The following is a 12,977-nucleotide window of genomic DNA, read 5'->3' as shown; positions in this document are numbered from 1 at the left end:
TGCTGGCTCCAGCATAGATGCCCCTTCGATGTTGCACCTGCAGTCTCACCCTCTGCTCTTCCTTCAAGTCTTTCCCTCTGTTTAGTCACCACTAGCAGGTGAACTCGGTGTTTCCACCAAATAAATCAATTATAATAGAACTATTAATGTGTTTAGATGCTCTGAGGGAAATAGTATAGTACAGATGTGTGTTCCCAGTGTGTAATCTCTGTCTCTTCTCTCTGCACACACACATGCACCTAGACACCTGGTTTTGACTTCGTTCCTACACTGAGGATAATACTTAAGCAATAGTGACTATTAGTCATATCCTTGTATACCCTCAGTATCTTCTCTAGTATATTCTGATTTCAATGAGAACATTTTTTCCTTGTAATCACACACTGGTCAAAATGGAGAGGCACAATTTTCTTGGTGTTAGGAGCTGGGATGTTGGTGGTATAGCTTTGGTATTTATGCAGTCACTGTATAGTCAAGTTCCACATTATTTCATATGGGTGTTAAAATTTTGTCAATGTGTGAAAAAAGAAAATAGAACAAAGACACGTCAGTTTCTCCCGTTCCTGGGTGTCCTTTGGCACTGATTACATGGATGTATCCTGCCATTACTTTTTGCATGTGTAACCTTAAAATGTCCAAAGAAAAACGGAGTGTCACATAGTAAACTCGGGACGGCAAATGCTTTAAATTCCAGCAGGTGCCTCTTCTATCTTCCAGCCACACCCATCCATTCTTCTCTGGAAATAAAGGACATTCTCTTCTAAATATGTCAAATAAAAGTGTTTATCAGTGTTAGAAAATCACTGAAGAATAACATAATGCTCAAATAAATGGACTACTGTTTTCAAGTTCTATGTGCTTATGTATTCATATAAACCTACACATGTGCATGTAAATAATACTCTGATTCCTGAATCAAAACTCAGGGCCACTTCATTCCAAGAAGGCAGATAGGGCCCCACTTGAAGCTCTGCTGAGAATAGGCTGCCTCTGAGTGCAGCTATTGAACTGTTCCACGGACACGGAGGTGAGGCATTTGTACTTTATTGAACTCAATTCATAGAGAAGAAATGAGAAAGGTAGATGGAATTCCGTGCACCTGTGTCCCCAGTAGAATCCTGGGATGGGCCGAACATGATGATATCTCACTGTTCTCATCCCGCTGAAGAAAGGGGCTGCTGCTGAAAGCTGCAGGGGCAGAAGAACTCATTTCAGAAGCAAACCTATGAGAGGAAGAGGCAGAAGACTCACTAGGCTGATGTCAAGGGGCAGAGTGTGCCACAGGCAGGCAGAGAGGCAGTCTCCCTCCCTCTGCTTGAAGGTGAGGTTGGGTTAAGCACAGTGAGAATTTCAGTGAACACACTACTCTGGTTTGCACCCCAAGCAGCAGGAATACAGATTCTTGACTGCAGGTGGGTAGAAACTAGTGTCACCTCATATTTGGGGTCCTGGAAGCTCATGCATCTTTAACACTATGAGGAGAAAAACATAAACATGGTGAGATTTGCTAAATTTGTATTAAGCCAGTGGCCACTGAGTAAAAATTAATTTCTCCTCTTCCAGAGAAAACCAAAGTGTTGTGTTTAGAAGGGCCTAAGTTGGAATCTATGTTTTGCGATTTGATTAGCAATGAGACATATCACTTGTGCTCGTGTTTAAAATCTGTACACGGTGGCTAACAATGCCCTCTTCCGAATGCTTGGAGAGAAATAAAGTGAGCTGATGTTATGTAATGAGCTAGCTTAGGACCTGGTATATAATTCTTTGTTTGGTAAAGCTCTACAGATATTTATAGTGTAGCTCTCACATGCTGGGCCTGAGTCAAGCATGGAAGACAAAGAAGAAAAGATGCATGGTGGTCTTCAGAAAGCTCACCATCACAGTCCAGCTGGGAGTGGAGGGATGAGGGTGGGAACTAAACCAGAGACGATTTCAAAGTGACACAGTGGACAGGTGGTCTATTCACATTAGTTGGTAATGTGGTGAAATCCAGCGTAGTGCATTGGCAGGACGTGGTGGATGGAGTTCCACCTGAATCAAACAGCCTCTCCATGGAGGAATTTGATGTCTGCTACTTCATTTCTAGGAAACAGAGGCTGACTGAGATGTGTGTTATTCTAGGAAGTCCTTTCTTCCCAGGCAATGTCACATGTACAGTTGTGCTCAAACCTGACTTATTGCAAGGAAGGGATCAGGTCAGAAAATGACCTTGCAATGTCATCTGTCCCCCAGTTTCAGTTCAATAAGGACCAAAATGGACAGAGAAGGAATTTATTTTCCCCAAGCATAACCTATAGAACTATATTTTCTATATATTCTACCAGAAATGTTTATAATAATCATATTGCCAAAAATATTTACAATATTTTGAATGTCTGATGGAGCACCACAGATTATCTGTTATGTAGTGAAGCAGATGGACATGATGGTTAACAGATTAAATTAAAACAAAAGCTTCTTTCTTTATACTTCTGTGATTGGGATTATGGAACCGTTCCCAAACTTACTGGATTCTAATACCTGTTCATTTAGGACAACAATAGTATCTGCCTCTCTTGAAATAACCTATGTAAAAGGTTTAGCAGAGAGCTTAGTAGTAGTTAGTGATCAATAATATCTTTACTGAAACCCAAAACTGTGATTCATTTTCAACTTAGAATTATTTTCTCAAGGGAGAGATGAACATTTGTTAATGTCTGTAGATGGTGATGCTGTTTTCAGATTAAAGGCCAGTATCATGTGCGCTCTGATGAGTCATTTACATTCTTCTAAGGATGTCAGTTTAAGGCCAAGGTGTTTTGAAGTGAAATGTATCATGTACGCTCCCCCTTTTGTCACATTGGAAACATCTCCTTCTGGGTCTGTGCTTAGGCTGAACAATCTTTCTCTATCTTCTTCTTTTGATGGAAGATACAATTGTTTGCTTACTCTTTGTTTTCTTTTCCAAAATGCTGAGACAAACAGGTGACCCCTCTACCCATTGTGCTAACCTAATTGCAGGCACTTCCTGTTGTAACCTTCATTTAACTGCGTATCATTTCCCCATTTTAAAAATTTTCTTATTACTGATGTGCTGCCTTAGTATATGTGTATTGAAGCAATTGTATTAATTATTAGGATGACTTATATAATATTAGTTTCAATTTTTTTTTTTTTTTTTTTTGAGACGAGTCTCCCTGTGTTGCCCAGGCTAGAATGCAGTGGCACGATCTTGGCTCACAGCAACCTCCGCCTCCTGAGTTCAAGCGATTCTCCTGCCTCAGCCTCCTTACAGGTGTGCACCACCATGCCCAGCTAATTTTTGTATTTTTAATAGAGACAAGGTTTCACCATAATGGCCAGGCTGGTCTTGAACTCCTGACCTCAAGTGATCCACCTGCCTCGGCCTCCCAAAGTGCTGAGATTGCAGGTGTGAACCACTGCTCCCAGCCACTGTTTTTAATTTTATATTAGCTTCATGAAAATACGTACATGAAGTATGTATAATAAATGGTTAAAAGGGACAGAGAAGTAGAACAATGTAGGACGTCACATAACTCTAACATTGGAAGTGGCATTGAAAATTGGCCTCACTGATGGAGCCCAAAGACCTGACTGGTTCAGTGATGTGGAGAACACAGATAATGCTTGAGGACGTGCGTGCTGCTCAGCAGGGAATGCAGCAGCCCAAGAACGCGAACCTCCTCTACATGAGCCACACACTACTGAGCATGGCTTGCAGCACCTGCAAAGCACCCGTGCACCTTGTGTAAGGCTTGTGGGACTTGGCAGGAAAGGTAGGAGCCTGGAGAGAGGGAGTGCTGTGGGCAGGAGATGCCCATGCTTAGCACAACAGGGGGAACAAGATATGGCCGGCAGGGCAAGAGTAGCTTGGAAGGCTCTGTGGGAGCCCACAAGCAGGTGTGGGTAGCAAAGGTCTGCTGCTGGACAAGGTCAATGGCAGCTGAAAGAGCAAAGGAGGCCAGGAGGCAGGTGCTGGTGAGAAGGGTCCATAGCAGCCTGGAGGCCAAGGTTGCGCTCTCTAAGAACCGTGTACTGCTGTCTGTGACTGAGAGGACCTTCCAAAGAGGGGGAGAGTCTGCAGGGCCACATGAATGCTCAGCATGACCCAGGGCATCCTGCAGAGCAGGGATGCAGCCCGGAGGCCTGCTTGGCTGCTCAGGATGGTCTACAGCCTGTGTGGAGCCCAGTGATGCCTACAGCAGCCTGGAAAATAGGGACGCACTCTGCAAGGCCCACCTGATGCTCAGCCTTGTGCAGTCTTGCAATTCCTTAAGGGAAACATGAGATGCAGATTTGGGGATGGCGTTACATGTTTTTTTGTAAATTTGGGAAACAAATTTAAATAAGAATATCTGTGTAGGCCAACACAATGAATGCATGGGCCTGAACGAACATTTTTCTTACTCTCTGTCAGCCTCTGATAAGAGAGCACGCTCTTTTCTTAGGAAGTGCCAAGGGTAAAAGTGCAGATGTTGCCATGAATGAGTTCATAGTGACATGAGTGTTTCATACTCATCTGTATTGTCTTCTCACAGAATCTTTCTTACACCCTGGACAGTGGTAAGAGGTACAGAGTGGACTCTGCAGGCACAGCCTCGATCCCTCCCTGCCCCTTCCCTGTGGCCTCTCTGGGCCTCTGCCCCAGCTCCCCCTGCCCTCTCCGTAAGCTCTTGCTCCCTTGCTGTTTGTTTCCAGATCACACTGTCCCCTTTCTTGAAGCCCTCCATGGTGTGGTTTCCCATGGAATCCCCTGAGCTCCTGAGTGGTCTCCATCTTCCTTGCTGTCCCATTGGAGAGCACTCCATGCTCCCGAGATCTGGAGTCTGACCCTCCCCCTCCCCCTGCCTGGCAACTCTGTCACTGAGTCCTTTCCTGTCCTCCTGTGACGTCCTCAGTCACATCCATCCCATTGATGTTCCCTGGGGCTATGTTGTTAAGTTACTTATCTACTCCTTTCTTGTTTGTATTCCTGCCCCCACCCTGGAGTATAGGTCTCAGGAGCAGGGGGACTTCACCTCGCTCTCATGCCTGCTGTGTTTCCAGTGCCTAGACAGTGCTGGGAAGGGCCAGCCTCCAGCCGGTGCTTCCCATCTATACCCTGGGTGCATTGCTCCCCTCTCCAGGGTGTGACCAGGGCCTCGTCTGAGCAAGCAGATGATTGCTAAGGATTGAGGCTTAAGGGAATTATGTTCTCCCTCTGATCTATGGGGCTGGAATTAATAAAGCTTTTCCCGGTTGATTGCATCAAGGCCACTGGAATGTCTCATAGTTTGTTGCTAGGGATAAATGCTTGCTTTTACTTTTTATATATAGAGAAAAAAATATTTTTCCTGAATCATAAGTTGCTCTTGGTTTTTGCTGTACACTCCGCTAAAACAAAAGATTGTCACTGTAAGGGGACGAATTGTGTCCCTCCAGAATTTGTGTGTTGAAGCCCCAACTCTCAGGACCTCAGGATGTGGCTGTATTTGGAGACAGTATCTTCAAAGAGATAATTAAGTTAAAATGAGGCTGTTAGGGTGGGCCCTAATCCAGCGTAATTGGTGTCTTTATAAAAAGAGGAGATTAGAACAGACACACACATACACACACACATAGAGGAAGACTATGTAAGGACACACGGAGAGGAAGGCCACCTACAAGCTAAGGAGAGAGGCCTCAGCAGAAACTAGCCCTGCCCAAACCTGGATCTCGCATTTCCAGCCTCCAGGAATGGGAGGAAATACATTTCTGTTGTTTAAGCTACTCAGTGTGTGGTGTTTTGTTATAATAATCCTAGTAAACGAATGCAGTTGCTTATAAAAGTCAAAGATTCGGCCGGGCGCGGTGGCTCATGCCTGTAATCCCTGCACTTTGGGAGGCTGAGGTGGGTGGATCACTTGAGGTCAGGAGTTCATGACCAGCCTGGCCATGATGGTGAAACCCCGTCTCTACTAAAAACACAAAAATATTGGCCGGGCGTGGTGGCAGGCACCTGTAATCCCAGCTACCTGGGAGGCTGAGGGAGAAAATTGCTTGAACCGGCGAGGCAGAGGTTGCAGTGAGCCGACATTGCCCCACTGCACTCCAGCATGGGCTACAGAGTGAGACTGTTTAAAAAAAAAAAAAAGTCAAAGATTCTAGCAGTTTTATTATTTTGTACATTTCTGTGTTTCTAATATGTTTCTTTCCTATACCTTGAAATGTGGTCTCTTATGATCCCTCAGGAACTAGTGAAATGATATTTTTGTTTGCCATGTCAGTGTTACATTAGAGATTTCGTGAAATATTTCATTCAGCTCATCCATTTCACAGCAGTGGAAGCGGAAGTGAGCAGGCCTGTGTGAGCCGCCCGTGCTGCCAGTTGGGAGGCGGTAGAGATTCAGCTGCTTTGGTGGGGAGCTCATCCAGCATCTTATGCCACTGTGTCCTTAACAATGTGATGCTGGCTGTTTATCATGTGCAGTGTCGATGGGTGGCAGAAGTTCGTGGTTAGCCTTCTCTCTGGGAACAAGTAGTTTTATAGGCAGTTGAAGAGAGGAACAGAGAGCCAGAAGTCCAAATCCTGAGGCCTGGACCCTGCTGTGACAAGACAAGCAAAGATCCTTTTGGAACCAGAGAGTAATCTGGATCCATTCCCAGCACCTCGTACAGAGCTCCAGGTAGGCTGGGGTAGAGGGCAGCTATGAAACCCAGTGGGAAGGGCTTCATGAATGGCAGATTAAGTAGGAAAAGAAAGAAGGGGAATCAAATTTAAGTATCAATTCAGCTACAAGGAGGGATCGTACTTTGAAAAAATTGCTGAGAGAAGGGACAAAGCCAGATGGAATTCGGCACACAGAGCTCCGATCGCATGCTGAGTGTGGTTTGGTTGGTGACAGGCACTTATATTTTTGTAATTACTGTCGAATGTACAAAGCTCTTTCACCTACACTTCATTAAACAACCCCTGTGGCTTGGTGATTACCAAATTCACTTAGCAGACAGAAAACAGACCAACGCCCTCATGTTACAGGCCACGAACTGAGGATGGGAAAGACCCGTGTGCATGGCGGGCAGTTTCCAGAAAAGAAGACCAGACGAGGCACGAACATTGCTTTATAAGTGAATAGAGCTCCTTTAGGTTACTTATGCGTTCAGCAAAAACACAAATATTTGTATGTTTTCTACTTTGGGGCATTTCCCAACTGCCTCCAATTCATCCAAGCTTCGAGGTTGTACAGAATTTTGTGGTCATTTGTTTTAATTTCTTACATATATGGAGGGACTGTTAGTTTTGAGACAACTTCACAAAGACTATCCGTTCTCAAAATGTCCATCTAAACATTATTGTTCTAGGCCCTATTTATTTTATTTTTTTATTTTTTGAGACGGGGTCTCCCTCTGTTGCCCAGGCTGGAGTGCAGGGGTGCAATCTTGGCTCGTTGCAACCTCTGCCTCTCAGTTTCAAGCAACTCTCTTGCCTCAGCCTCCCAGTAGCTGGGATTACAGGTGTCTGCCACCAGGCCTGGCTACTCTTTTGTATTTTTAGTAGAGACAGGTTTTTTCATGTTGGCTAGGCTGGTCTCGAACTCCTGGCCTGAAGTGATCTGCCCGCCTCAGCCTCCCAAAGTGCTGGGATTACAGGTGTGAGCCACCATGCCAGGCTTAATTTTTTTTTTTTTTAATTTTGTGAAAAATGCTATGGTTTTCCACTGGCTGCAAAGTGCCCTAAAAAGAGACAGCTTGCTGGATACCCGTTTCAGCATGGCTCTGAGGAGCCTGTGTCTGAGGTCCTCTTCCAGCATCCACTCCTCCCAAACTGTGTCTCTCTGCTTCATGGTTTGCCACTTGCCTTCTCTCCCAACTGTGCGGATCTGGAGCCTGCTCCCCTAAGCTCCCCTAGGTGGATGCAGGCTGTGGTCAGACCCTCACAGGCCAGCAGGTCCCAGGGTAGCACACTATCCATTGCAGAGCTCACGGGGATAGTGATTTAAAATTCTAGAATCCACATATTTTGATTTCTCTCTTCTGTGGCTGAACCATGCTGTCTGGCACTCCAGGGAAGGAGACAGTGAGCAATCCTGAGAATTTCTGTATCTCTGAATGACGCTGTTGTCGGTCAACTCATAGCTATTCTCGTCCACCGAGGCCTTTCCTGGAAGAGCTGGCTCCTTGCAACTAGCACAGGAGCCCTGTCCCAGGTCCTTGTAGGGGTCCCAGGTGGTCTGGGAAGTTGTCTCTTACTTCTCTACAGAAACAAACAAACAAACAAACAAAAACTCCCTTTGAATGTAACTGGGTGGGGACACCATGACTAAATCTATGCGGCTACCTTGCAACAAAGAGGGGTCTTTGAAGCAGGAAATATCTCTTAAAAGGATTCGGCCAGTGTCTGCATCTGAACTAAAAGCCATAGGTTCATCCACAGTTTCTGTTATAAGAAATAGCAAATGTTTTGATTATTTTATTAAACATTTTCAGTTAGGTATTCTTATTTGTAGACTGCAACAATTTATTTCCACCACTTTAATGAGTAAAGGTTCAAAAATCAGGCTGGATGCAGTGGCTCACGCCTGTTATCTCAGTACTTTGGGAAGCCGAGGCTGGTAGATCACCTGAGGTCAGGAGTTTGAGACCCACCTGGCCAACATGGTGAAACCCTGTCTCTACTAAAAATACAAAAAAATTAGCTGGGGGTGGTGGCAGGTGCCTGTAATCCCAGCTACTTGGGAGGCTGAGGCAGAAGAATTGCTTGAACCCAGGAGGTGGAAGTTGCAGTGAGCCGAGATTGTGCCACTGCACTGCAGCCTGGACGAAAAGAACACTCCATCTTGAAAAAAAAAAAAAAAAAATCAAGCACTGGTACACACACAGCACGTGCACTCACACACACACACACACACACACACACACACACACACACACACAGAGAGCGAGAGAGAATGAGAGAGAAAGGTATTCTAAGTTTCTTGGCTCTAATAGGATTTTAAGATAAAATCTGCTTATGCCTATCATAGTTTTACTATAACCCAGGATCGAAAATTAGGAAATGGAGTAAAGGGAGAGGAAAGCCCAGCCCTTGAGGTCCCACAAATGGGGGAGAAGTCAGAGGGGCTCTAGGCTTAGCCATCGGGAAAGAGCTGAGAGATAAGGAGGCAAATGCAATGCAGAGAAGGTTTAATTAACTCTGCTCTTCGCCTGGGGTCTGGGCAGAGACCCTCTCCCAGTGTTTCTGGGGAAAACCTGGTGGCCATGCCCAGGTGCCTCCAATAAGGGAAATTAATTTTATCCAATTTTCACTTTTCTTATTGCTCGATTTTTCTACCAGTGATTCAGCCTGTCTTGTTTTTAAAGCGTGAGTGAAGATGCAAAGACTGAAAGGAGATTTCCACAAAGATATCCTATCCAAAATAGTTGATGAGGTCCCCCAGGAAACAAAACCTGCTCAGGACAGAGGTGTGGCATGGGAACAGGTGCCAGTGAAGAAGGAATGGCACAGCTGTCTGCCTCCTTGTTCCTGATGGAGCCGGGAAGCAAAGCATGTTTTCTTTTATCCTTAGAGCTCTGATAGAATTTTCACTGAAACATAGTTCAACATGTCCCCACAACAATTTTTTTTTTTTTTTGGCTTACACTTTTAATGTCATTTCAGTTTAAGCAGTAGGTCTTTTTCCTGTTCAATGAGATCCTCCCCTTCCATGTCTCTGCTATGCTGGAAATCCTGTTAGGTGACAGTTCAATTGTCTAATTGTCACTCCTTGACTTTGATTTTTCATTTAAAAAATATAGATCACTGATTTTGCTCTTGAGCGTGAGGCCTAGCAAGGCTCAGCAAGGCTGTTTTCATTCTGCAGCCCTCAGATCGCTGTTGCATGAGACGGTGGCGGGGGTCGGGCTTATCTCAATGTCACCCTAGCCCCCTAGTCTCATCCTGGCTTAGGAAGGCTCAGGGCTGCTTAGGTAGAGGGACCTCCTTAGTCTCTTTCTCACTCTCCAGGGACCCCAGGTAACCTCTCCATTTGATGAACTCAGACTGGGGACGCTTCTTGCGTGGCTAAAGGAGAGAGAGGGTGACAAGGGAAGCCAGCAGGGATGTGGCCTCCTCAAACACAGCACCATTTCTTCTACCTGGGGAGCAGTTACGAGGCCCCCCAACCTTTAGGGCTGAGGGAGGAGATGGAGACCACCTCATAATGGGTGGGATGTTAGAGAATCTGCAGACAGGATTTTAAGCCACAGAGTCAGACATCTGGCCACAAATCATGTACGTTCCTCCAACATGAAAACGGTATCCACCCCTGCCAAATTCCCCAAAAGCCTCATTATTGCCTGAATCAGTTTGCAATACAGGTGAGGTTTCTGGCTTGAGGTTCTTCAGATCTAGTTTCTCTCCATCTGGAGAGAAACAAAAACCACAGAAGAGGCAGTGTCTCTGTCCCTCACTCACTTGACTTACAACTGCAGGGCAGATATAAGACAGCCACAATAAACTCTCAAGCTGAAGAAGGGAGAAATGGGGGAGTGGGCACAGCAGTTCCTGGTCCATATCACGTGGAGATGCATCAGACACTCACGGTCCACAGACTACGGCCCGGGCAAGGTCTCCATGGCTTCTGGCTTCACCCTCTGGGCTCTGAGTAACCCTTCTTTTTCCATAAGGAGTGACCCATTTCTGGAGCTGAATAGTGTCCTCAGCCCTATCTCTGCTTTGGAACAAATTACACATTAGTGACTTAGAACAGCACCTATTTATTATCTCACAGTCTCCTTGGGTCCTGAGTCCAGGCCCAGGCTGACAGGTTCTCTGCACAGGGACTCATGGGGCCAGGGCCAGGTTCTCCTGGGGAATCAGGGTCCTCTTCCAAGTGCAATGTTGCTGGCAGAATTCATCTCCGTGTGGGTGTGGGACTGTTTCAAGTGCCTATTCTTCCATTAGCTCTCAGCTCCTTGAGGACGCCCACGGTTCCTTGTCAAGCGGCCCTGGAGGGAAGTTTGCAGCACAGATGTGGGTGTTCTGCCAGGCTCACCAGAGCGCATCCCTCCAACTTCCTCTTCTGCCATCAGCTGGAGAGAACCTCCTGCTTTTAAGAGACTCGTGTGATCAAATCAGGCTCACCTGATCATCTACCCATCTCAAGTTCAGATGATTCAGGACCTTAATTACATTCACATAATCCCTTCACAGCGGTCCCTAGATTAGCATTGGATGAATAACTGGAGGTTTGTGTGTTTTCCCCAGAGATTTGGCATCCATCTTCAAATTCTGCCCACCACACCACTCCTGGCAGTTTAGGGGTCCATAGTTATCATTTTATTGTGTCTATCTTTGTTCCTTTTCGCCCAAGTGGGTCATGTTTCCATAGAATAATTCTCTTGAGAACTTTGGGGAGCTCCTGTGAGATGAGGGTGCCTTCCACTATGCAAAGGCTGCAACCACACATCTCTGAGATAAGCCCATCTCTACTTGAGCCTCCCAGTAAGATTGTGATCTTAAGCTTCTGAGAAGCCCTATTTCTAACAGAATCTGAGAGGTCCGGACTTTCAAGCCTCAGAAGTTCTTCTCTCCCTCTGAAAGCATCTATGAGCCCCACCTTAGATCCTCCTGAGGTCTTAACAGGTCATCTCTGACACTGGATTTTAGGTTCTTTCTTCATGTTAGCATTGTTTGCCATCTGGACATGCTAAGAATCACTGCGCTTTATTTTCTCTATTTTTATTTTGGGATGGAGTCTCACTCTGTCACCCAGGCTGGGTGCAGTGGTGTGATCTCGGCTCACTATAATCTCTGCCTCCTGGATTCAAGCGATTCTCCAACCTCCTAAGTAGCCGGGACTACAGACCTGCGCCACCACACCTGGCTAATTTTTGTATTTTTAGTAGAGACGGGGTTTCACCATGTTGACCAGGCTGGTCCTGAACGCCTGACCTCAAGTGAGCTGCCTGCCTTGGCCTCCCAAAGTGTTGGGATTGTAGCTTTGAGCCACCGCGCCTGGCCCTGAGCTTTATTTTCAAACTTCTGAGACCTGGCAGCTTATTTGTCTTTCCTATAGATTTTGCATGAAAATTAAGTGGCCCCCCTTTTTTTTTCAACTCCTCTCTTTATCCTTATTTAATCATACATAGCCAAAATACACCAATTGTCACTTTCGACAAGTCTCCCAGATTTTCCCCAGATTATTTATTACATTTACTCTTTTCTGTGTCACTGTGTGGGGCCATATTGCTTGAGTTTCTGCCACTACCTAACAGGGTGCCCTTTCCTTTCCTTCACCTTCCAACATTTCCCTCACTTTCCTCCCAGCCCTTATCCCCCTGTCACTGTCAGGGTTCTTCCAACCTTGACCTGCCACCTGCTCACAGAGCCACCATCTCACTCACAAGACTTGGGCCTTGTGAATTAGCACTCCTCTCCCAGGTGTGCAAGTCTGCTCTGGCTGTCTTCAGCTCTGTGACAAGCAACCCACATGCAGGGGCTTCAAACAATGATCATTGTGTATCTTGCTTAGAATCTGCAGATCAGTGGGGCTCAGCCAGGTGGTTCTCACTTGGGGTCTCTCGTGCTTTTGTAGTGAGATGGCGGCTAGGGCTATCTTTCAGGCTTCTTCATTCCCATGTCTGGTGTCTGGACTGGGGCACATCACGCATCTAGAAGCTGGAACTCTGGGCTTCCTTGAGCTTGAGCTTTCTCCTGGTCTGTCCCTCTTTCTGTGTCTCCTGCCCCCTCTCCCCAGCTCTATCTTTGTCTCTCTCCATGTGATCTTTACACATCACAGCCTCTGTGTAGCTGGACTTACATTGTGGCTACAGGCTCCAAGATCATGTCCCAAGAGGAGCTACTCCTTATCTCTTAAAGTTTTTTACATGGTTTTAATCTCTGTCACATTCATCACACATGACACTTTATTTAGCTTTATTATTTAATTACTCGTTTTATTACTCATTTCACATAATTTATATTTCTTAACCAATTTATAAGGAGTTGATGTGGCTATTTTGGTCATTTGTTGAAGGTT

This window comes from Macaca nemestrina, chromosome 4 (genome assembly GCF_043159975.1).
Source record: "Macaca nemestrina isolate mMacNem1 chromosome 4, mMacNem.hap1, whole genome shotgun sequence".
Classification (NCBI taxonomy): domain Eukaryota; kingdom Metazoa; phylum Chordata; class Mammalia; order Primates; family Cercopithecidae; genus Macaca; species Macaca nemestrina.
Note: the sequence above shows the minus strand (reverse complement) of the source record.